This window comes from Ixodes scapularis, unplaced genomic scaffold (genome assembly GCF_016920785.2).
Source record: "Ixodes scapularis isolate PalLabHiFi unplaced genomic scaffold, ASM1692078v2 PGA_scaffold5__190_contigs__length_132052651, whole genome shotgun sequence".
Classification (NCBI taxonomy): Eukaryota; Metazoa; Arthropoda; class Arachnida; order Ixodida; family Ixodidae; genus Ixodes; species Ixodes scapularis.
In genome coordinates, this window is record NW_024609880.1 from 120,646,490 (window position 1) to 120,671,979 (window position 25,490).

At 43.7% G+C, this 25,490-nt stretch overlaps 1 pseudogene; it reads right to left on the reverse strand.

Annotated features, from left to right (window-relative positions):
- Positions 1–36: 36 nt before the first annotated feature.
- LOC115323311 lies at positions 37–18,806 on the reverse strand (annotated as a pseudogene).
- Positions 18,807–25,490: the final 6,684 nt, after the last annotated feature.

Here is a 25,490-nt window from a genome sequence, read left to right on the forward strand (position 1 = left end):
ACAGACCCGGGAAGCGTGTTTGCTGACATTATTGTGTTAGTGACTTCCGTTTGTGTCACCCGATGTACCATTTTCTTCTTCATTCATCTTGTCGCAGATTTCCTTGTCATAAATTCGGTATTCCGGATATCCGCAGTTAAGAAGAAATGCGTATCGGCAGCTGGACGGAAGTTTCTTAAATAAGGAATCGTACGAATACGTTGTCCTATCCTTGTTCCCAGACTCCTCCTCTTTTTCTCACTTTCTACGATCTGTACTTCGGAATCGACAAATTTTTCTTTACCCAATCTTCCCTAAGCCAGAATTCACAAGCTGAAAAAGAAAGACAAAGTGATATTTTAACACAAAGGGCATTTTAGAATATAAAAGTTCGCTTATGATAAAAAATTAAAAACAAACGTTTTAAAGGTAAAAATATAATTACAAGTTCGCCCAACTTCAGCATGTTGAATGAAGAAAGAACGAAAAAACACCTTAGAACTTTGCATAGGAACAAAATAAAAATGAGATTCTATTTTCACAAACACGGTGTAATCGTTTACATATGTTTTCAAACGTAGGGTACTGAGCACTTCAATTGAATTTTTTTTGCGAGTTTAACCTTTATGTTACCCTGTGTAGCTTTTTTTGCGAGCTTTTGCGATCTCTAATGCAACCCTATATCACGGGTGCCGTGGTGTTTATAATCCGATCGAGTTTATTAAGCCGCACTTTCGATATAGGATCGATTATTAAAATCAAAACAAAACTTGAGCACGATGGCCGCCGTCTGTTCCCCCGGTCTACAAGCAATAAGGAGTTTTATTTTCCTCAGTTGAATAGGTTTCTACAAGTAGAGTTAAGATAATGAGCTGGTCATAATATCAGAAAAACCGAAGCCTAATCTTTCATCCTTGGTTTTCGTCTAAGTAGAAATAGACTACTAAGATCAAACGAATTGATCGCTCGTCTCAGCTACGAAAACTGTTTCTATCCTTGTATTAGGGGCGTTGCACTACATTATGCCAATCAGCTGTCGTATATTTCATATCAGGCCTTTCTTAAAGAGAAGCTGTAGCCGGGTGGCACCGAATTGGCTGTAGCAGGGTGGCACCGAATTCAGATTTCCAAGCTTCATAGCCCATGAATTTCGGACTAGGAGATTCATACATACATATTTCATAACCAGTTCTGTTTTCCGACCTAATGCTACCTTGATTACGTACCTTATGTCTTTATTTTTTTTCCTAGTTTCGTCGGGGCAAAAAAATAAACACAATAGGAATATGTTTTAATTTTAGCATTGGACGAACATGGTAGCTACACAAGCGTTAGAACTACTATTCTTTGCCAGGTTCGTGGCTGCGTGGGTCCTGTCTTTGAATCTAGGCGAATTACGCTTTAGACGATTTACGCTTTACTTCGACCTTTTGCAATGCTTGACAATATTCACGAAACGTTGATCTCACACGGGCCGCTCTAGACCCTGGTGTGAGTATAAAAGTTTTCCGCATAGCGCGAACATCGCGGTAGTGTGCAAACCTGCCTGCCTCCCCGACAGCGACGCATCCTAAGGACGTTTCCAAGCAGCCGCACTTCAAAAGCTACTCTGATCATTGTAGACTGAAAACGCTTTTTTTTTTTGGCGCCAGTCTGGAAACTGCGGGTACGCCTCAGCAATCCTTGGCTATCAGACAATTTATCCACACCAGCTGCAAGATGGCGGCTCCCAGAGCTCGTACTTGCAAATGTGTATACATCCTTGCACTAATCACCTTCTGCGCGCTGCCATTCCAAGCTGTGTAACGCGTTCTGAGCGCGCGCAGTTGCTTTCTTCTGGGGAATATCAGACGACGCGTATGCGTCCACATTCCAATGACTCGGCATTTTTAGCCTGGGTGATAAACGCTGGAAAGTCTATTGGCCTTTCGCTTGTGTATAAGAGGGCTCTCGCCTCATTCGTGTCAGTTCATTTGAAGATGCCACAGGCATAGATAGCGAAACGTCTATTGTTTTTTTATTCCTTAGTTGTGTTAAGTCGGAATAAACTTTCTGCACTTTTCGCCCTTTGCTTCGATGAATTACCCCGACCTTTGGCACATTTTTTCACTCATTGTCGGTTTCCTGGATGCCCCGTAACTCGAAAAATGTTTGAGTTGGCATTAGGAATGGAACGACTTTTAATATCTAGATGAAATCTATGTTTGCGCTAGTCGGTTGATGGAGCACCTTGGTTTAAAACTGCGCGGCAAAACAAGGACAAAGTAAAGACGAGACAGAAGACAATGCTGTAGTCGGTCTCGTCTTTGCTTTGTCCTTGTTTTGTCGAGCTGTTTCAAACCAAGATGTTGAATAGACCCCTTTCAAAAATACGGCACTCTGTTGGCAGCTGTGAAATTCCTGCACAATGGCGGAGTAAAACCCCAACGCGCCTGTCTGTGTTCTGTGTTCCTTCCTCGTTTGTCCTCGTCTCTTTGTGCGCGATTTTAACCATGTAAAACCCCAACGTCACGGCACACTGGAAAAAACACATCACTGAAAAGGTGATGATCGCAGTGACGTTGCAATTTCGACGCTGTTTGATTCGCTCGTCGGCTCGTAGTGTTGGCCGCGCTCCGACGTTCGCTATATATAAAATGACTTGCACGTTCCTCGATGCAGTCGCTCCGCCATTGTGCAGTGGCTCCGGCCGTCTAACAATCGTCACGTGACTTTTGAAAGTGGTCTATAACAGCCAACCTGTATTTTGGCTCACAAATCGGATTTTTGGAACTTCATTGTGTCGTCGTCCTCAAGAAAAAAAAAAAAAAAGAAACTTTAGTCAGGTTGGGTCATGCGTGTCGAAAAATTATGTTACAGGAAACAAAACACTTGAGCAATATCGACGGTGCGAGACGCGATTGAGTCGGTAGTCGCCTCCTTTGCGCTTGTATTTTGTCTCGGCATTTTGGGGCGCGTGGAAGACAGGTAGATCGGCTTGACCATCACGATCAGGTTGAGAGAGCGTATGACCATTCCGTGACGTCATAAACTTTGCGCGCAAAATTGAAAGAAAAAAAAGTTTATCTCGCGCCGTCAGAGTTGTTTCAATTTTTTTACTTTTTTTTTACACGCGTGTCAAATCCAAACTGTATAAAAATGACTTTTAGGGGCTTCTGAAGTGTTCTCTTGACTTTTGTTTTGGTCAATCATTTGGTACGGACCCTTTGGTTGTGCACAAACATTAAGTGCCACGTCTGTTCCAAGCGACTTCCGGTCAGACCGTCTTTGCAAACCTGTTGAACTTGCTTATGTCACCAGTGTTAGAAACCTTAGGTACTACACAGACAACAAGCTGGAGATTTAACGAGATGAATTCGGCTGTACTCTATTAAATCTTCGAGGACGCAAGTTGGTTTACAAGAATACTCGAAACATTTTAATAGATCTTCCCCTCCTGCGTTGTTTTGGCGTTCATGTGGAGAATTGCTGGTGAAACGTTTGGTCTACCTTTCAATCAGTTGTGTTAAAGGATACTTCAACGAAATATGAAATCTAGCCGTCGTGTTCAGAAATAGGCTGAATATGATCCACAATATTCAGAAATGACATTCGCACTTTTGTATTTTGAGCCTGATGACTGTATTTTTTTTTCATTATAAACGCCCACTCTGGCAAGCGCTCCGAGAGCAGCCAGCGGAGAGCACGTGACATTGCCACAATTGTGGCGTAGATTGTCTGGGACGAGCAAAGCTGCGGAGGGGCTGACGTCTAAAAAATGTCCTAAATAAAAAAAAAAAAAAAAAACAGTGAGCGCGCAGGCGAGCTGGTGGATGTTGATCATGATGTAGAAAACGGAGGCTGTGGTAAAAGCGGGAAACTTGGTCCAAGAAGAAAGACAGAAAGCTGTTTCAGCCACCAAGGCGGCCGAAGCACGCCACAAATCGGGCCACCGCAACAAACCCCATTGCTGCTTTTATGCCAATTTTTCAGTAATGGGTTATTCTTCTATAATCTTGTAGAGGGACAATAGCGATGCCTTGGACACACAAGAGAGAGTCTCGGGGAGAGGGGAGTTCCTCCTTCCCCTCTTCTCTGGTGATGGCCGGAGGCGAGACTAGGAAATTGTAGTAAACCGTTTTTCTCCTCCGCTACGGTACCAGTGAAGAAAACGCCGCAGCTGCGCATGCGCGCCGCCAGCCTTGTCTGCATAGTCCGAAGTCTTGTGGCGGATTACGGAGCGCTATCCGGGTGCTTAGCGGTCCGCGGAAACGGTCTAGTACAATTCCTTATTTCTCGTCACTGCCAGTGAAGGTTCCTAGACAGGCAAAACAAACGAGGCGTAAGCGACATCCACCAGGTGCTCCTTGCTAATCGTTCAATTTGTTTTAAAATTCTTTTTTCTGTCGTTTTCATCAAAAGATAAGTGTGTCTGATGTGATGCTGCTCCCTTGAACGCGAATAGAGCAAGAAATAAGCGTCCAGATTTTGTTGCAGTATCCGTTTAATTGATTGATCGAAACGTTTATTTATCCATTTAAAGGGGCCATTCAATCCTATTTAAGCGTCTACCTTTTTTGCGGTTTACACGTTTCTTGTGGTTCGGGCAATCCACCGGGCACGGAGAGAGTAATAGTCTTCCGGGTGAAATGTTTTCGAGCAATGTTTCTACACGTATGAAAGTTTAGGACGACGTCCTCAAGGACGACGTCTAGCATGAACTTAAGGACGACGTTGAGAACTACGCCTAGGGGACGACGTCTAGGACGACGTCTAGGACGACTTTTAGGGCGACCTCCAGGACCACCTTAAGATGACATGTAGGACAACGTCTAGAACAAGACCTAGAGGACAACGTTTAGGACGACGACCAGAGCACGTCTAGGACGACATTAAAGTACCGGTTGACTCCGCATACCCGCGTCCCCCCCCCCCCCCCCCCCCACCAACCCGCTGCGCCGCCAGTGGTTCGGCTGGCTCCTCAGCAACGATTACGCCCTTGCTATAGAGCCACGTGACCTGTCGCTGTTTAAGGGGATTTAGCTGTCGTTTCGCTGCTACAGAGGGTTACAGGCAACGCCGGCTTTTGCTTCATAGGACACTTAATGCTTTCCCATAAAATGGTCTTATATACACGAACTCATCTCTGCTACGTCAAGGCGCGGTGGTGGCGCGTCGGGCGCACTTCCGGTCTGGTGCTGTGGGCAAAAGTCTCCATGGGAGACGTGTATTCTTGCGTTGTTTTGAAAGGAACCAGACAAAAACCTGCCTTCTCGTCAAAACGACACGGCTGGGGCTGTACCAGAAGAGTCAACAAAGGTTTGAAGGTCAGTTTTTATGTGCTCGGTTCGTCCGAGAACGTGGATATGTGACGTGAAAAGGAAAAACCAGACGCCGTCGGACCACGATTGTTTCGGCGGGAAGCACTTTGGATTGAAGTCACAGATACTTGTGGTCATCAGATTTATTTGTTTTGTTCCAACATGAACGCCGGAAAACCGTCAAGTTGTACGCACCACCTGCAGACTACGTTCAGTGCGTCTTCGTGTTCAAACGGAAGCCTGATCGTTCGAACTGTCGTCTGCTCTTTCAATCGTTTCTGCTTGTCGTCTGCTCTATTAAGCCCGGTTCACACAGTTGCGCTTGACTGCGTTTGACAGTGTTGCCGCAGCGAGACACCAGGAGATCCCTGCTGCTTTTATCGCGTGCCAAGAAGATTCCTTGAATTGGATTCCACGCTTCATACGAAGCACAGATGTGCCGGTGACTGGCTTTCGGTTTTCGCCGCAACGCAGTCAAACGCACTCAAACGCAAGTGTCTGAACCGGCCTTTAGACGATCCCAGCCCGTAGACCAAATGCTGTCCCGGTACTTGCGATTCGTAAGTGCAGTCCTCAACAGACTTAAGTTTGAACGTTGGTAAGCAGACTCGATGTAAACAGTAGATACAAGATGTTGATAATTCTTACCATTGGCCATCACCCACTTGTTAGGCCTGAGTCACTCGGTCTGATTTTGCTTGCGATTTTCAGTATCGACGTCGACCATCGCAACTGCGGTTCACGCTTTTGCCGCTCAAGCAACGTCGCGACTGAAAATTGCGAGCGAAATCTCATCATGCGAATCAGGCTTTAGCGTACATTCTGCGGCGTCCACGCAGAATGAATCGCCGCGTGTCACATCATTCACGCGAAGTTTTACGGTGTAACGAGCCTCGATAATTTCGTTGACGCCACTTAAGTAGTGAAGACATTGCCAGGAAGACATAGAATCAACATTTCGAGCACGAAAAAGGGCAAGGCGACTCACACCGAATACAACAACATCGCATTCCAATGGTTTGTTTATGGGGGACGGCGAGCTTCTTGGCCGGACACCATCGCGCATGCGCGGTGCCGGTGGCGTCCGCTAGGGGCGCTCCCTTTTGTTTGTAAACACGAGTTGGTGCATCGTGCAGTGGGCAATCTTTGCAGGTGATACCACAGCTCCGCTGTCCTTCACAGCGTGGATTGGAGCCACTTATTTATCAAATGAAATAGCTTTCTTTTGGCGACTCGAAAGCGTTTTTATATATATATATATATATATATATATATATATATATATATATATAAATGGCCGTGTGTGTACACATCATTTCATTATACTTACATTCAAAGCCAAAGTGGCTTAGTAGTGATCTCAGTATATAACAAAAGGAATTGTCGAATAACACGTATTTTTCGGAATGTCGACTCAAGGGTCCTCGCCAACATTCCTTGTGATCTACGGCGCAGCCGTTAACTTCACATGTGGAGTCGAAATCGAGATTATAGCAGGATCCATTTCTTGATGGGGCTTTACGCTGAGGCTGGTCTTGGGAGAAAAAGATTAGAGAAATGTATTTTTTGTTGTTGAATTAAGTGGTACATTGTGAGCTCAATACCGTGCGCACGGAACGGGTTTTAGGCCGAACCTGGCGTGTGGCATTAACGCCCAAGGTAATACAGTGGAAAATGAGAAATTAAATGTCACAAACAGCTAAATTTGCAGTCAACAATAAATGGTGTCAGCAATGAGACATAACAAGTAAAGAACAAAGAAAATGAGAATGTACCCAAGAATAAGGGAACCCTTTTAAAGCTTGCACACTTATAGCTGCTGGGTCAACTATCTTAGTACGCCGTTTTTTGAGCACGTGCTCTCAGCTCATATTAAACGCGAGCGCTTCGTCAGCGTTCGGCGAGGACGCGGATTAAATCCCACGCTTCGTGCTCAAAAAATGGCGACGGCCAATCCTGCTGCAGTGAACGTTTGAAAATAGTGTATTGCGCTGGTCATTTCAGGCCCTGTTATACTCCGACGTCGAGTGTAGCAAGCCCGGCAAAGCGCAGCGCACAACGACATTGATTGGTCGCAGATATCGAGTTTCTCCACGCCGTCCAATGAAACGAGCGCGTTCTGCGCTACGCTGCGTTCGCTTCGCCCAACGTTGAAGTATAACAGAGCCTTTAGACTAAGGCCGTCGAACCAATGTACCGAGGTGAAGACGCCATTGAGCTTTGTGGTTCGTGGAAGTTGGTGGCAGAAATCTTTCACGTGCACGGCCCCACTAACAATGAAATAAAAAAGTTTTCTACATAGCATTTACATTAGAAGTTAACTGCCACTCGTTTTTCTTCTGTCTACTACAAATATCTAATAGCTTCTTACCCCAGGTTTTAGTATTAGATACTTTTTGTTCCCCATACCCTACACGTAAACTACGTAGGGAATGGAAGTAATTGCAAGAAGGATTTAAGAAATAAACAGTAATCGATTATCCGCTTACACTTCAACTTACAAAGTAACACGAGACCGCTGTTACGAATCGTGCTCTCGCTGAACAAGCACTCCAGCAAGAATGGTACGTCTCAAATTATGCGAGGAGCGCCAGCTTGCCCGCGTTTGTCAAAAGTTACTCTTTATGCGCTAGGCCTTGGCTTTGAATTGGGGAGGTCTTAAAGGAGGAGAGTCAAACCGAGCACAATACTTAAGTCCTGCGACAGCTTGTGAAGATTGAAAGGAACTGTAATTAAAAAAATACCACCACCGCTGTGCGCACGTCAAGCACCCGCGAACAAAAACTCCTAGACGGTAACACGAATTGCTTTAATAGCAGACATCCACCATTTTATTGCTCTCAACTCCTGCGGTGCGACGTTATTATAAAAAATGCTTGCACGTTTAGGTAATCTGGGAACATTTATTGGCTTTCGGTTAATGCGAGAACAGTTTCAAATGTACATTACACATTGCCTTTTTATACATGTATAATCAAACCTTCACGAATAATTTCATAACATAAGGAAGTACAATCTCATAGAAAAAGACCGTAACTATTTCATGGGTTGTATATAACTGAACATGCGTACATTTTGAAAACAGAGACTTCAACATATATAGCAAAAATATGTTGAATCGTTTCAATGTAGTCGTATACATGATTAACAAGATGTTACACCTCAAACCAGAATGATGGTTTGTATGGCAACATTTTGGTAGTGTGAGGGACTGACATATTTTCAGCGATATCGTGCTGGTTTTAAGTGTACCGGTTTTATATGTACCGCCAAAAGTTATATAGAAATCAGCTCAGTGGCGTCTATTTAAACTAATATTAACCCCTCTGCATCTACAGAAGTTATATAAATAAACATGCTACTGTAGTAAACCACAGCAAAACCCACCCTCTACGCAAATATAAAAAATACTTGCACGCTGCCTCAGCATTTAACATATGTAGGGTTAACTAAATCAATGGAGAGACAATAAAAACTTAAGACCTTCATTGTCAGTCAGCGGATGGCCCGTTAGCAACTCGGCAATAAAACTATGGTTAATAAATTCATAAATAGCTCCTGAACTTATGGTGCGCGTCCCGGCAACAACTGGTTCGCGCACAGCGCTTGCCAAAAGTCGCGCGATGACAATGTTAGCGTTAATTATTACTACAAAAAATATAAGATACGTACCCAGATGCATAGCATTTTCAATGCTATAATCCTTTTGCTTTACAGCTTGAACATATTGGGTACTTGATTCTCTGTCGCACAAGCAGTGATGAATTACTATTTGCAGAAATCTTGTTTACATACAAGAGATTTGGTGTAAATTTACGGGAAAATAGTAAGGTCGGGTAAATATTTGAGACATTTTGTATTTAGTCCATCTAAAATTGAAAATTCAGGGATATGAGGGGTAAGCAAAAGTCGATTAAAAGCTAACATTTAGCAGTTTGCCTATTTTCAGACTAACGAAAATTATTTCAGCAATATGTGATAGACTTAATGCTTATCTGTACAAACGCGTAGCTAGGATTTTTTTTTTTAAGTTAACAGCTGTTTGTTTTTATTATGAAATAGGGCATGTTGCATTTTAAAAAAAAAGCAATACCATCCAAAATAAAATAGACACAGGCACCTGAAAATTAGCGAGCCGACTATTCTTGGAAACTGTGTTAGAACCGTGAGATTATTAGCCCTAAAAACTCTGCACATGCTTCTTCTATGAACGTGCCACGTATGCGAAGATTTTTATATTTAAGAAGGTATAAATAACACAGTTTTCCATTGGGAAGTTTATTTCGTGAGATCATTTTTGTCATTAAGATCCTCTGGCGGGCTAGTTGACTGTACGTATTGAGATTTTGAAGCGCAAAACGAGGATGATACGAGGGAGAGAGGAAAGAGCGCAGGCAAACATGAAACCACTTTTGCTTCCGCGCTAGTTTTTATTTTAGAAAGAAAATTAAAAGAATTGAAGGTCGCAGTACCCCTCAACTGTCAACCCGTCTTATGAGTGACGCCGCTTGTAGTAGTACTACCTTGTCTCTCGTGGGTTTGGAAACCGAGCGCAGTATTTTTTTTTTCCAGATTAGCGTCGCCGGAGGTTGCGTCGTGCTATCGAGTCACTAGGCGGTTGACCAAGGTGCTGAAGCCGACTGTAGCAGCGGAAGGGAACTGGTTTTGTCGACTTATGTGTGCTCCCAATAACAAGGCACCGTCCCTCCTATACTGCAAGACCTGGCCACAAATCAACAAATTATTCGACATCCCTCATTCTTCTTTTTTTTCCATTCATGCAGCAATATTGCAATATTTCAGGGGACTGGGGCGTGTTTTCTCTCGCTTGTGCCAAGTCAAACTTATAGACTTAGTATGGCGGGCAAGGGTTCCAAAATGCGCCGCTCGCGTAATACAGCGCAAAGAGGATCACACCAATCAAATAGCGACGTTGGTTGAGAACAGCGAAATACAAAAGCACGTGATTCCGTTTCGGGGGTAAACAAACGTACGAGGTGCGCGAGGAACACACGAACTTTCACGGTGCATCCGCCGATACACAATCAAGATACAGACCTAGCGCCCAGTTATAATAAAGGGATCAGTGTCCTATACTCACTATGTTATTCAAGAACATCCGAAGATCATATGTCGAAATTTTATACAAAATGAACCGTACTGATCTGATGAAATTGTTATGTAGCTGCCCAAAATATGAAACCCCAGAGGGCGTCATGATTTGAACCTGTAGCCTCATAATTACCGGTCAGATATGCTAACCACTGCACCACACCAACTTTCTTTTTTTTTTGTAAAATGTGTTTATTTACATATTAAAAGCATTACAGAGGGCCACATTGGCCAAAGAGCACTCGCAGGAAATTAGACGTTAATACATATGCATAACCCGGCACATTCACATAGAGGTTTGAACATTATACAATGTCTAGCGCTTAAATGTTCCTCTTTTTACCATATACTTTCTTAGAGCGACTTCCATCGCTGGCCATGCCTCAAAACCCGGCATTTCAGTGTGTTCCAGGAGGCTACTGGTGTATGCAAAGTTGTCAACAAAGTGGTGCCAAGCAGGTTTGCCCTTTTCTAACACCAGCGTGTGGTCCGTTCGAGATCTCCAGATGGCGTGCAACCCGAGCAGCAGTAGCACTTCTGTGCATTTTTTATTTTCATCCGTCTCCACTTGACGATATTTCAAGGTCTTCCAGTTCAACTGTGCACTGATGCTAAAAGCATTTCGAAGGTCAGACCAGAATATTTCCGCATTAGTACAGAGCAGAAAAACGTGTTGCAAAGTCTTCGGGAAAGGACACAGTGCACAATTGGTCGACCATGCTACAAAGAACCCTTTTCTCTCAAGCCATGTTTTAACAGGCAGCACTTCTACATGAAATTTTACGAAGAAGTCTTTGATGCTTGTTTTTACAGGGTATTTACGCAATTTTTTTAATACACTCGATCCTTTTGAATTTCCCGGTGGGGGGGGGGGGGGGGGGGGGGCGGTATATTGGAGGTGGAATGACTAAGTCAACAGTATCCCAATACAGCCTTTTTCTGTTCACTTGGACTAGGTAGTCCCAGGAAAACCTGGCGTGGAAGAAGTGGATCGCCTCATTAATTTCTTTATAAAATCTGAGTACTGGTGCTTTCATTGAGGCTTCTTCCGTACTCACTATCCAGGAGGGCAAGTACCGTCCCCCTAGACGTTTTAGCGCTCGTGTTGACACCGGATTAATCTGGTCCCGGAAAAACAGAAAGCGTTGAACCTTTATTTTTAACTCTAGGTTCACGAGCCCCAAACCCCCTTTGAACAGGCTCAGAAACAAATTGGTTCTACGCATTCGTTCAAATAAAGATTGCCAGATGAACGTGGCACAGAGTCTGTGGAATTTATGGATCTCTCCTTGCCGGGATGGTATGATTTGTGCCGCGTACCATACACTCGAGAAAAAGACAGAATTACAGACAAACGTTCTGTTAAAAAGAGAGTGATGTCTTCCATACCATTCGTTCATTTTCCCGTTAACCTTGTTTAAATGGATGCTTTCATGGCCAGTGCTCAGGGATTCCGTCGCCAGTCGAATACCGAGGTAATTATCGAGTGAGCAAGACCACTTTATTCCCATATATTCCTCTGGTTTGAACGTCCACGGGCCAAGCCAGGATCCGGTCGATTTAGAGGTGTTCATGGCTGCTCCTGATATTTTGGAGAAGTCCTTTATATGATTCAAAGCCAGCTCCAGCTCTAGCTTCGACGAACAGATCAAAGCGACGTCGTCTGCGTAGGCTAATATTTTGGTCGGCTCGGAACCTAGATTAACACCAGAAATATTGACATCGGTCATGATTGATCTACACAGAGGTTCCAAATATAGAGCAAATAACAAAGGCGACATCGGGCATCCCTGCCGAACTGACGATTTGACCTCTATCGGGGCAGTTTGTTGTCCTTTCACTAACAGCCCAGTTGTGATGTCTTTGTAACAAATGTTTATGTACTTCGTTATAGCCTTTCTCCTGGGCGGCATCGTTCAAGAAGCGCAAAAAGAAAGGAGTGTGACACTCTGTCAAACGCTTTGCTGAGGTCTACTTGCAGTACTCCAATTGGGTACTGTTCCGCCTCCGCTGTTTCACATACGATTCTCATTGTGTGCGCGTTTGCAGTGATGGATCTGCCTTTAAATCTGTAGGGCTGGTGCTCTCCTACGATGCCGCTTAATCCCACCTCCAGACGTTTGGTAAGAATTTTCGCCAGAATTTTGTAGTCTGTGGTCAGTAGACTGATTGGTCTTAGGTTGTCCACACTAGTGACACTGGAGGCAGTGTTTTTCTTTGGGATAAGCACAGTCAATGCTTGTCGCATCGACGGAGGCAGCAAATTGCGTTTTAAAATGTCTTGTTAGACAGCCCGAAGCAGCGGGACTAGCAGATTCGTGAACTTTTTATAATACAGTGATCCTAGGCTGTCATTTCCCGGTGACTTCCTGACTTTAAGAGCTTTAATCGCCTCTTCAATTTCTTTTTCCGTAATTTCACTGTTTATTCTTTCCGAGATCTCTGAAGGAATTTTAGGCATAACTTTCAAGAATCCCTCGAAACAGGTCCCGCTTCCATATTTTTGCCCTCCCAGTAGTTTTGTGAACGTGGCGACCAATTCTTTTTCTATTCGCTCTTGCTCTGACAGAATCTCATCTCCAGCCCGTAGCGATGTTATTTGGTTGCGGCGTGCGTGTAAAGGTTCTTTAGTTTTGAAGATTTGAACCGGTTTTTCTTCGAGCTGTAGCGCTTGCAGCCTACATCGCACCATCGCTCCCTGGTACTCCTCCTCTAGAAGCGAGAGCAGCTTCGATTTGCATTCGCGAATGTCTTCCGCGAATACTCCGGGAGTATGGTTTTCTTCACGAACTAAGATTCGCAGAGTATTTTCTAGCGAGCGTCTCTCTGCTCGCGCTCGTGCAGCCTTTTCTTGGCTGAACCGGAAAGTAATTAACTTTACCTCTTCTTTGAGCAATTCCCAGCTGACGGCATCTACCGCGCCTACTTCGCTTGTATTCCGGATGACGTCCTTAATTTGCTTAATTAAAGTTTCATCCTCTAAAAGGCTTTCATTCATTTTCCAGGAGCTCCAGCTCGAGGCTCTTTTTTCCTTACGCTTTGCTCTTCCTAAACAGACCGAAACGACTGCGTGGTCGGAGAAGGCAACAGGGGTAACCGAGTATGCGTCAGCAGTCGCCACGCATTCACTTAAAGCGTACACCCGATCGAGACGGGCGTGACAAGTGCCCTGCCAATGGGTATATTCTAGACCCGGTGCTGCCACCACCTCTGTCACATCTTGAAGATCGAAATCCCGCAGTCGTTTATTCAACTCTACGACACTGGAGTTCGATTTTAGCCCTTTGGAGCAATCTCGTGCCTTTAAAACACAATTGAAATCTCCCGCCAATATCGTCTTTGCAGGCGTATCTAAATATTCCCGTAAATTGATAAAAAACGATTTGCGGTCGGCTGGCGCATTTGGTGTGTGCACACAAACAAGCTTAAAGATATCACCGTGAAACAGCATATCTACTGCACAGATCCTTCCACTCTTATCACTTTCCCACTCGGGAAGTAGCGTGAAAGCTTTATCTTTTCGAATGAGAAGAGCGGCTCCCCCGCTGTACGCGACAGCGTTAGAATGGAAAAGACTGAAGTGTCTCTCAAAAAACGAAGCCATTTCTTGTACAGTACCTGTAAATCGGAGGCGAGCTTCGTCTCCTGTAAGAACACAATATCGGCATTCCTTTTCAGTAGTTCGTTGAGTACCCATTGTTTTCTCTTCCGCACAATTAGGCTGATGCAGTTTAGCGTTAATACATTAAACCGTTGTTTCATTTGTTAGCTAAGAAAGAGATAGGAAACCTAAAAACCTATACTGACGCACTCGAACTAGCAAGGAAAAGCACTCACTACGAGCCGCGGTAGAAGGTTCGTGCCAGGTTCCGTGCTAAGAGTCCGTCTCGAGGCGGTTGTCCAGGGCCGCACGGAGCGTGGGCGGTTTGCGCCGTCCGCGACACGGCGTGACCACTTTCGACCGCTGTTGGGTCGGCATACCGTCCTCTGCCCCAGGGCTTCGGTCTTGCTCGTGCGGTCGTTTGGTTGGTGTAGCGGCTCCCGCTACCATGGCTTCGTCCCGCATTTCGCTGTCAGAGAACCCACCATCTGGCTCTGGTATCTTGGCTGTAAGTTGCGACTCTTTCCCGAGTGTTGTAACAGACGCCTCCATGCCACCTTGTTGTGGTTCCCAAGAGGGAGCATCCAAGGGGAGCTCGACCTGTGGAGAAGGTTCCCTGGTTCCAGACGTCGGCATTTCGGCAATCCTCGGGGCTCCAGGAAGCGTCCTTACGAAGGCGTTCGCACTGGCAGCTAGCTCGGCTTCTGCTTCGCCCATAATAAGGTCGGTGTTCTCGTCCGGAAGTGGTCCGGCCGTTGCCACTGCGTAAGATTTGACGCAGTTTTCCCTTGTGTGGCCGTAGCGGTGGCAATCGTCACAACGGGGGACGCGGCAGTCCTTTCGGATGTGGCCGGTCTTCTTACACCGGAGGCAGAGCGGGGCTCGTCCGGGCACTAGGACGAGTGCAGAGCCGCCGAAGAAACGCAGTTGATGCGGTACGCTTTCTTTACTGACGCCTTCCTTCATAGTGATCCGAACAAGTCTTGTTGTTGACTAAACTCCTTGAAAACCTTGGGCTCTCCACGTATCACGGGTTACTTCGTGTACTTTGCCATATGGCTCCAGTGCTCGTCGAACTGTGTCGTCAGGGACGTGATAAGGTACCCAGTGAAGTTTCAGACAGGTTTCCGAGTTCTTCGGGTCTATGAGGATACATCGCTTGCCTTTGATAGTTAGTTCCTTGGCGGCGAGCAGCCGGTTCCTCGTTGACGCAGAGTGGAAGGCGACGAGCCACACGTGGTTCATTTGATAGGCGCCAAAAGACGCCACGTCGCCGAGGATTTGCAGTCGTTGCAGTTCTTCTCGAAAGTCCTCAATTCGGTACGGACGGCCGGTTACGTCGCAGTGTAGAAAAACAGAATTCACAGTGGCTGCTTCAGGAGGCAGAGAAGGCAGAAGTATCTTATAATCATCAGCAGACGAGATACCGCGGGCGGCTACGGCCGTTATTATCGCTCCGTCGGAGCTCGCCATCCTATCGACCGATCGCTGCGAGCGCCGGCAACAGAATGCACTGCACCACACCACCTTGTCTTTTTGCCAATGTATCTTATGAGCGCTCCGAACGGAACAGACCCATCTCACCAGGCGTTCGGCGCATGCGTGAAGCCACCTTAACGTGCAGAGCTCCAGCCAGGTTCGGGCACGTACTGAAAAACTAAAGTTCCCTCGATGCAATGCCACAATGGTGACGTAGTCAAACTGGCTGGTGAGATCGGTCATAGCCTCCTATATACTCACAACGCTTGGCAGTTCGATGACGGAGCCAACTTTTACACCTTCTGGGTGAGGAACGAAGCGCCTTGCTTATAACCTCCACGAGGGAGACAGACACTGGCACCCCCAGTGCCCGGGCGCAGATATGGAGCGCGAGAATCTGGTAGCACAGAGTATTTCCCAGGGAGCATGTAGACAGCGATCAGGTTTTGCAGCGGCGAGGACCCGAAACATGGTTTTGAAACCCGACGAGAAAAGAAGCGGTAGCCCTAGGAACGCGAGAAGCAGAAGCGGACATTGCAAGCTCGGGACAAGTGCGTTTCGGCGTCTCGCCGCAGCGGGGCGCGCTTACATGCCTCTTGTCTGCCGCTCTACCTTTTCACTTTCGGCGGCTGCATATCGTGGCGATCTGCCAGGCTTTGTCAGTATAAAGGACGCTATGGATCGGTCTATTGCAGGAAAACAGAGGTGTTCTGGAAGCACATGCCGCCGTGTGGAACGCGATACAAAAATTGCTCGCACGTAACACGCGCTTGTGGTGCTCCAGAGGCTCTCTCACTCTCTGTCCCCCCCACGTTTACACGCATTATTTCTTGTTTATGAGCTTTATAAACACAATAAAATCATTTTCGGGAGTCAAAAGCTACGTTTGAATATATCACGGGCCGTTTTCATCTCCATATAGTCCCTAAGAAGGAAATGATGGAAAACATGCTGAAGAAATAACGTTATTAATAAACGATTCAGCACGAGTCACTGATCTGCATATTTTCTATTATTTGTTCGTTAGATACCACGTAACATGATGCTAATGTCCCGAAGATCGCATGAGATACAGTTTTTGTGAGAGCATATATCTTGTCAGCTCTTGTTGCTTATTTTGCGAACATTCCACACTGTATTTGGCTTGTCGAAGCGCCTTTTTTATTGACGAAAGCGGTGTCTGTTACGTGCTAAAAATGCAATCAATGCAAAGGTGCAAGCGAGCTGGACAAGAATGGCGACAACAATTCTTGCAGAAGTGAAACAATGGGGAAAAAGGAAAAACACATATCTCCAAAACACAGCTTGGTGACTGGTGCTCGGCCGAACAAAATCCGACTTGTCCTGGTATCGAACCAGGGACCTCTCGATTTTGAGTGGAGCGCTCTAATAACTGAGCTAACCAGGAGTTAGACGTCAGTAGAGCAGACGGGTTTTATCACGTCTTTGGTGTTTTCGAGACTTTTGTTTGTCGTTTGTCCCCCTTAATTGTACCCCTTCTCCAGGGATTATTATCGTCGTCTGTTACATGTTTCTTTAATCCTGCCATGTATAATTAGGATTTGCTTGTTCTCGCAGCTTGTACATTATCGTCGAAATAAATTGTTGCCATGTGTATTTATAACGGCAATCCCATTTATGGTCCGCGCAAGTGCATACGCGGGACTAAGGCGATGTCACTATTTTGCCATAATAATAATCCTATCGTATTATCAAAAGCTTTTTTATAATATGTATGCATCTTATTGTATGCATAATTGTATGCATCTTATTTTTAAGCCCCAGCATACGGTTTGAAATAGTATATATACCAAGTTAGTGACTAAAGAATAAACTTATTCAAGCACTCTATCGTACTTCAGTAGAATTCCTAAGCGGATAATTATTGGTTTTTGGAAAGTTCAGTGGACACCAAAATGCCATGTATAAATGGTTAGACATTTTAATAAACCGTTTATGTTGAGGACATTATGAAACAATGGAAATGCTTACATTTTTTTAGATCTTGGGTGGTACCATTTTGATGTGTAATTGGCACTCTTCAATGTTTGATTGAGGTCACTTGTTTGCGCTTGGATGCATTTAAAAGTTCTGTAATACGCCTCGGTCCCCAATCCGCTACTATAAATGAGATAGTAGGTCTGGTTCGCCGTACTCTTGATTGTCTGTAAATGTATTAATATTTTTCTGTAAGTTTTTACGTAAATTAAATGCTGTCCTCTGGATTAGCTTTGTATGTATGAATAATTCCGTAATGTGAAGACAGTTTTATTCAAAACTAAGCTAAAGGTAAGAAGACTATCAGACAAAAGTTTGTTGCGTTCATAATAAATTGTGATCAACGTCGTCACAGTGCACGCTGCACTTTCGTCCAGGTCCTCTACGAGTGAAAACATTCCATTGACTCTCCAGAACAGTAAAAGTGACCAAGGTATAGCCGATGAGGGACTAAATAGCACACTAAAAAGGCTTACAATCAATGCGCGTGCCTGTAAACGTAACATTAATAAACAAAATTGTTGGAAGAAACGGACGAACAATCAATTTTGATATTAAGTAAGAACAATGGCAGCGGTATTTTAGCTGGAAACAGAAAGAATAGAACAAACTCGGGACAAAGGACTACGTCCAGCGTTTGTGTTATTCTTTCTGTTGCCAGTCAATGATACAAACGCGCCCTTCAGTTAATGTGAACTTTGTTTTAGCCTCATACAGTACTCTTCATTCAGCTCGCTTTTGACTTAGAATTATTGTCATCACGTTTTCTTTTATCATCCTTGGAAATTCGTGCCACCTAAAAAACCAATACACCCATCCGCTGCAAAAAAAAAAAAGAACAAAGCTTATGTGTGGTGTGTTTTTTCTAACGGTTCAAAACTACACATTTCCGAAGGCTCAGACTTCGCTCAGACGTCGCGCAAAACGTTAGTGAAAAATAAAAATAAAAACAAATTGTAACTAACGGTCTCCGGATATAAATTTTTGAGGCAATTGACTGCAATCGTTTTACTACGCAATGGGGTTTGTTTTCAGCAGGGGCATTATTCGGGAACATGTATTCCTAAGGTCATCCGGAAGTATCTCCTTGCTAATATGAACAGGATCTCGACTAAAACAACAATCGCTTCATGACAAGGCAGATGGCTAATATCGTTACAAAAATTGATATACCCGGTGAAAATAAATCATACCTCCCATGCATCTTGCATCGGGCCAAGGCCTTTCCTGTTCAGGTCAGGATTGTTGTCCGGTGGTCTCTCCCAACTTTGGAACTCTACCTCGGCGTACGCCGCAGAAACGCTTAGACAGAACACAAAATGTTTCAGGGCGAGCATCGTTATCGACCTTTCAAACGTAGTTGAAATATCGGCAGACGTGTTCGCTTTATATAGTTTCACCGATTACGTGATTCTTGGAAGAATCAAAATTTATTTTTATTTTTGTTGCAAAAAGAAGAACTCAGCTGTGCCCGGTTACAAAAGTCACGCTCTCCCACCTTCTTTTTTTTCAAATTGGGTGGGTGTGTTTCCTTCTTTATTTTGTCAGGCGATGAATCCCACTGCTTGCAAGTTTAATACCGTAGGACCTGGCATGACATCATGCACAACAGCGAATCCTAAAAAATAACTCAATCCCAGACTGCTTTGCGCACCGACGCTGTTCTCATCATCTGCTTGACGCTCGGTCGGCTCGATCGGCTGCGTGAGGTTCAGACTACGTCTACTCCGTGCCTGTGGTCTGTTTCGTCTGCCCGTTGTAACGGTTGCCTTTCGATACGTTCTGGGACCACAATGAAGTATTTGTGTTCTACGAAATGGTGAATTTAATGAGATTTTGATATTTGTTGAGCATGAATCGCTAAAAACTTTCCATGTGCAGTTTATTCATTCCAGAAAGGAATGCTTTTTTTGTTTTGTCTTCTCTTACAAGACCTTCTGTTTTGCACCAGTGTTGACAAAACGGCGTTCCAAAGAACAACCATCTTGGAACGAGTTTATGTTGGCGGAACGAAAGACCTCCGCCGTTCCATCTTGCTTTAATCGAACTGCAACGGGAACTCACAACGTTTCTTAAAAATGAAAAAAGAATGCCAATTTTATTTTTAATATCTATTCTCAAATTTATTTAACTATATGGTAGAAATTTGTAGTCAGTGGAGCTCCTCCCTTCGATTTCCACGTCAGCGGAGCGAACGCTTGAGATGAGGCTACTTGCTCTCCAGCGTTCGCTCTTCCAAAGTGGAGAGAGATGAGAGGAGCTTCCATTTCACTCTTAACCTCTCACCGACTGTAGGCTTTTTTATTATCGCCTATTTCAAAACCCGATTTCAATGTATTGGGCAGTGTCCGAAAGATAGTCGAATACAAAGAACTGGAACAAATGTGACCCTGACGTTGCGAAGTTTCCTAACTAACTCGCCTGAACACTATTTCTTCTCACAATTTGATACGTAGTTTGACGTGCATATATTTTCACTTGCTTTCTTTATTTTATTTACGGACTATCTAGCACAGTACTTGAGTTAAATACGCAATTCTGCCATTAGTTTAATGACAAGTGTCATCTTACAAATGTAACGGGAACGAATTTTTTTTCGAACCCTTGTAACATGTAACGGCAACTCGTTCCAAGACGGTGAAAAAACGAGATAAGAAATTTCGTTCCTTCCTTGGAGGAGCTTGTACAACACTTTTTCGCACTGACTTTTTTCTGTTATGTGTATCCGACTAGCCTGTTAGTTCGTTTAAATATTTTCATTAAAGTGGATCTCTTGAACTACTTGATATTGTTCAGTCCCACGGATCTGATAATGTAATAAACCTGCCGACTAGAATCACGGTGGAAACAGAAACGCTAATTGATCTCTGTATTACAAATTGTCATACCGAGGCTGCTGGTGTCTTTTCTTGTGATTTAAGTGACCATTTCCTGATATTTAGTTTTATTGTCGGTCCAGTAAATTTAAAATTGAGCTCTAATAATGCGGCTGAGACATTTAGAAGAATTGATAATAGTTCAATTGAGCTGTTTCATTCTAGGGTATCGAATATAAACTGGGAGTCGGTAGTAACTGAAACGGAACCAAATAAATCATATGGTATATTGTTGGACCTCCTACAAAAGTGTTATGAGGAGTCATTTCCATGGCAAGAGTTTAAAAAAATATAAAAAGTAAAAAAAAAACCTTGGATCTCAAATCAGTTATGTAAGCGTATAAAAGAGCGGAATAAATTATATGATAAGTTCTTCAAGACAGGAGATATCTCAATATTACAGGAATTTAGGAAAGTGAGGAACAAGCTCAACGCTGATATCAAGAAAGCTAAAGCTCAATACTACAAAAATACGTTTAATGCAATATATAACAATCCGCAGAAAGTCTGGCAAGCCGTAAATGAACTTGCTTCTAGGCCTCGTGCACATGCTCCAAAAGAACTTACAATCGAGCGGGTTACTTACTCGGGTCAGTCTCTTGTAGATAAATTTAATTCCCATTTTCTAGAATCCGGTTCTTCTACTATGCCCTCAGCGAGAACGCCTACATGTGAGTCTTATGTTGGATACCCTTAATAACTCAGTATTTCTGGCACCTACCACTGAACTAGAAATAACTACTATCATTAAATCCTTAGGGAATAGCGCTGCCTGTGGAGAAGATGGGCTATGTTCTTAGTCAATCAAAGCAGTTTCCTCTTTCATATCTACTCCGCTTTCGCATATCTGCAACCTTTTTTTAAGTAAAGGTATCTTTCCAGAAAAAATGGAAATAGCCAAAGTCTGTGTGATCCATAAAGGTGGTCCCCAGAATAATATATATAACTATAGACCAATATCAGTTCTTCCGGTCTTTTCTAAAGTAGTGGAACGCGTTAATTACGAACGTTTAAGTGATTTCTGTAATAAACATAATATTATTACAAACAACCAGTATGGTTTCCAAAAAGGTAAATCAACTGAAATGGCCCTGCTAAATATCAAAAACAAAATCATAGACAATATTGAAAATCAGCGCTATACTCTGGGTGTTTTTTTAGATTTCAGGAAGGCCTTTGATTCTATAAAACACGACATCCTACTCCGAAAGCTACCGCTGTATGGAATAAGAGGCAGTGTGCTAAACTTGATAAGCAGTTACTTGACCTCACGTTTTCAATATACCGTCCTCAATGATATGCGCTCTCCTTTAGCAAAAATTCGATACGGTGTGCCGCAGGGGTCAATTCTCGGGCCATTACTTTTCCTTCTTTACATCAATGATATAGTAAACATCCCAAAAACACCTAATATAATTTTATATGCAGATGATACGAATCTATTCTTTACTGGTAGCTGTTTGGATAGCGTAGAAAGAGAAACAAATAATTGGCTGGAGCAACTTAATTTATGGTTAGGCTCAAACCAGTTAGAGCTGAATACGGCAAAGACCAAGTACATTATTTTTAGAGCAAAAAATAAGCCCATAACTATAGTCGGTTACAAGTCAAGAAGGTAGGAGAAGCCCCTCCCACAAGTGTGATGCGCCCGTTTCAAATCTCTCCGCAGTCGAAAGAAGAGTTCACTGGAAACGCTCCTTGTTCCGCTTCAATGGATTCCCACTTGTCTCCGATCCCACTTTTTAAGAAAGCGACCTTTGTATTCATCGGAGTTGGGACGGAGCCCCTGAAAGCAGCCTTTGTATCCATCGGGGGGGAAGCTAATCCCCGAAAGTCGTATTTGTTTCCGTCGGTGGGGGGAACTCTAATCTCCCTCTCGTAGCTTCCACAATGCTAAGTCAAAGTCGAAAGATAAAGCAAATATGTACAGAAAGGCAAGACCCTCCTCGCGCGTTGGCCGCGACGTCACGGAAACGGTGGGACGCTATTGGATGCGGAGGTGGCGGAGGGATATCCGATTCCCTTTGAGGGGCATTTGCCGCTACCTTCTTAACCTGTAACTGACTATAGCGATATTAGTATATCTTTTGAAACTCGAATATTGAACGCGTGGAATCCTTTAAATTTCTTGGTGTTCGTTTTCACGAAAATCTATACTGGACTTGCCAAGTGAACGAACTCCGAAGGGATATTTCTAGATCAATTGGTTTAATTTGTAAGTTAAAATACCTCCTTCCAGCCTGGTTAAAAAAAAACTGTATATATCTCTCATTCACTCGAGGCTGCATTACTGTTTATTGGTCTGGGGGACGACTACAGCAAGTAATATTAAGCAATTATTTGCATTGCAAGAACGCGCAGTTAGGCCAATTGATAATTTACCTTGGACTGGATCGACTTCCCCTGGCTTTATTAAACATGAACTATTAACGTTAGACAATATTTTTTGCCTAAAGGTCGCAATTTCAGTTCATACTCAAATAAACACGAATCCCGCAATATTTTACGAAACATATTTATCCAAGCAAACAAATTACATTTTGAGACACCAGCAGTTTTCAAAGCCTAAAATAAGAAGTAGTTACGGTACACAAAAAATATCCTACCAGATAACCGATCTTCTTAACAAAAATTATTGTGTATTCGAATTAGCCCAGACGATAGCGTCCATGTTTCTTTTCAAAAAATAGCTTACGGTATACTTCAATGTGCCTAGTGTGTATTCCTAGTATAGTTCACATCAAAATAGATTGTACATTTTTTGTGTCTCATATTTTTATCTTCTCAGATATTGTTTTACTTTTTAATTTATGCTGTTTTTGATTCATTTCCTGTGCCCTGCTGCTGAGTGCTGTAACGGGGGTTGGGACCTAGTCAGGTGATTCGTTTTCGCCTTTTGTCCCAACCTCCCTGACAATTGTGTCAAAAATGAACAAACAAACAAACAAACAAACAAAGGAAAGGAACTTTTGCGGGCTTTCATTAGAGGCTAATAAAAGAGAAGCTTGCAAGGCGAATTATGTAGGAACCATTTTAATTGGGCGTTTCTCAATACCGCTCTACAACTCTCCAAGTGACACCTCGGCTCTTCAACGAAAAAATAGAAAAAATAGCTACTTAGTCTTAATTAACTAAATAACCAGGCGCACGAAAAGAAAATTCTGAACGTTCACAAACGTTTGCAAACAGCATACAGTTAATCTCACTGTCGCTGAGCGTTTCTTTTTTTTTTTTTTAAAGTTTGGTGCAAGTTATTTGGGTCACCCTGTGTGTATATATATATAAATAGCAATATCTAATATAGCACTGACAGTATCGTAAATAAAGGCAAAAACATTTCTAGGACTTACTGTGAGGAAACACCTGACGTAATCTAGGCTCACGAAAGCTATGATATTTCAAGATATGCGCGAACTCAACTCTGTTTAGTCACGGCGGAAGTCAACATGCGGGACGTGCATTAGTGCGTTGTTTTGAAGGAAACCAGACAAAAACCTGCCTTCTAGTCAAAACACCTCGACTGGGGCTGTACCAAAAGAGTCGAGAAAGGTTTGAAGGTCAGTTTTCATGTGCTCGGTTCGTCCGAGAAGCTGGATATGTGCCATGAAAAGGGAAAATTAGATGCCGTCGGACCACGATTGCTTGGATGGGAAGCACTTTGGGTTCAATTCAAGGATACTTCTGGTCATCAGATTTATTTGTTTTGTTTCAACATGAACACGGGAAAACCGTGAAGTTCAACGGACAACCTGCGGACTACATTCAGTGCGTCTTCACGTTCAAACGGCCGCCTGATCGTTCGAACTGTCGTCTGCTCCTTCAAACGTTTCTGCTTGTCGTCTGCTCTTTCAGACGACACTGGCCGCAGACCAAACGTTGGCCCGGTAATCGCGATAAGAAGTAAGCGCAGGCCTCAAACGACTTCTAAGTTTGAAGGTTGGTTGGGGTAAGCAGGCAGGATGTAAACAGCAGGCACAAGGAGATGTTGATCACTGTTACCAGTGGCCATCAGCGCCTTGTTATGCCTGATTCACTTAGCTCGATTCTGCTTGCGATTTTCAGTACTGACGTCGACCCTCTCAAGTGTGGTTTACGCTTTTGCAGCCCGAGCGACATCGCGACTGAAAATTGAGAGCGGAATCTCATCATACGAATCAGGTTTTGGCGTCCATTCTGCGGCGTCCACGCGAAATGAATCTCCGGATGTCACATTATTCAATCCAAGTTTTGCTGTGTAACGAGCCTCAGCAATTTCGTTCAGGCCGCTCAAGTAGTCAGACATTGCCAGGATGACGTAGAATTAACAATTCCAACGCGAAAAAGAGCACGGGGACTCACACCGATGGCAACAACGTCGCATTTCAATGGTCTACACTCCATCGCGCATGCGCGGCGCCGGTGGCGTTTGCTAAAGGCGCTCCGGTTTTTTTTTTTTTTTTTTTTTTTTTTGTAAACACGAGTTGGTCTATACTGCACTTCAATGTTCTTCGGTCGAAATCTTCCTGTGAATTATTTCTAAGCTTTGAATTTCTCGTTGACCAAAGTGCCAATATGAAAACGTCTTTCTCGCACCGCCCTGTACATGATGGGAGTGTAATCAATTATTTCGTACAAATTCGACGGCGCAGAGGTTTTACCACCGCAGCACTCGTTCATAGTTTGAAATATATTCCTATAATCCCATTTAATTTCTGGGACGTGCATGCCTAATCCGGCGTCGTCCTGTCCGCTCCACAGAAAGTCACACACCCAACACCCCGAAAGAAAGCACTTTACCTAAGCATACTTACCATTAGAGCTAGCGAGAGTAGTGTGTTTCGTGTACCCTGAAATATATTACGCTCCGAAAATGGTTGATAAAAAACTGCGACTTTGTGTAAAAAGCGATAGTTTTTTCGTGTTTTTTATAAGTGTTTTAGTTCAAACTCAAACCAAATATTCAAATATTCATATTTGAAGTCTCACATCCCAGAATGTTAAAATACGAAATACCGTTCAGTTCAAAAAGGGTTTATATGCCATAAAAAAGGAAGGTGATTAGGAGATGGCACCTGTGGTTTGGCTGACCTGGACGTACGTGTCACGACACTAACGAAAGGAGAGAATTAGTGACGAGTAATTGCATCTAGATGAAACCGTCCAGCT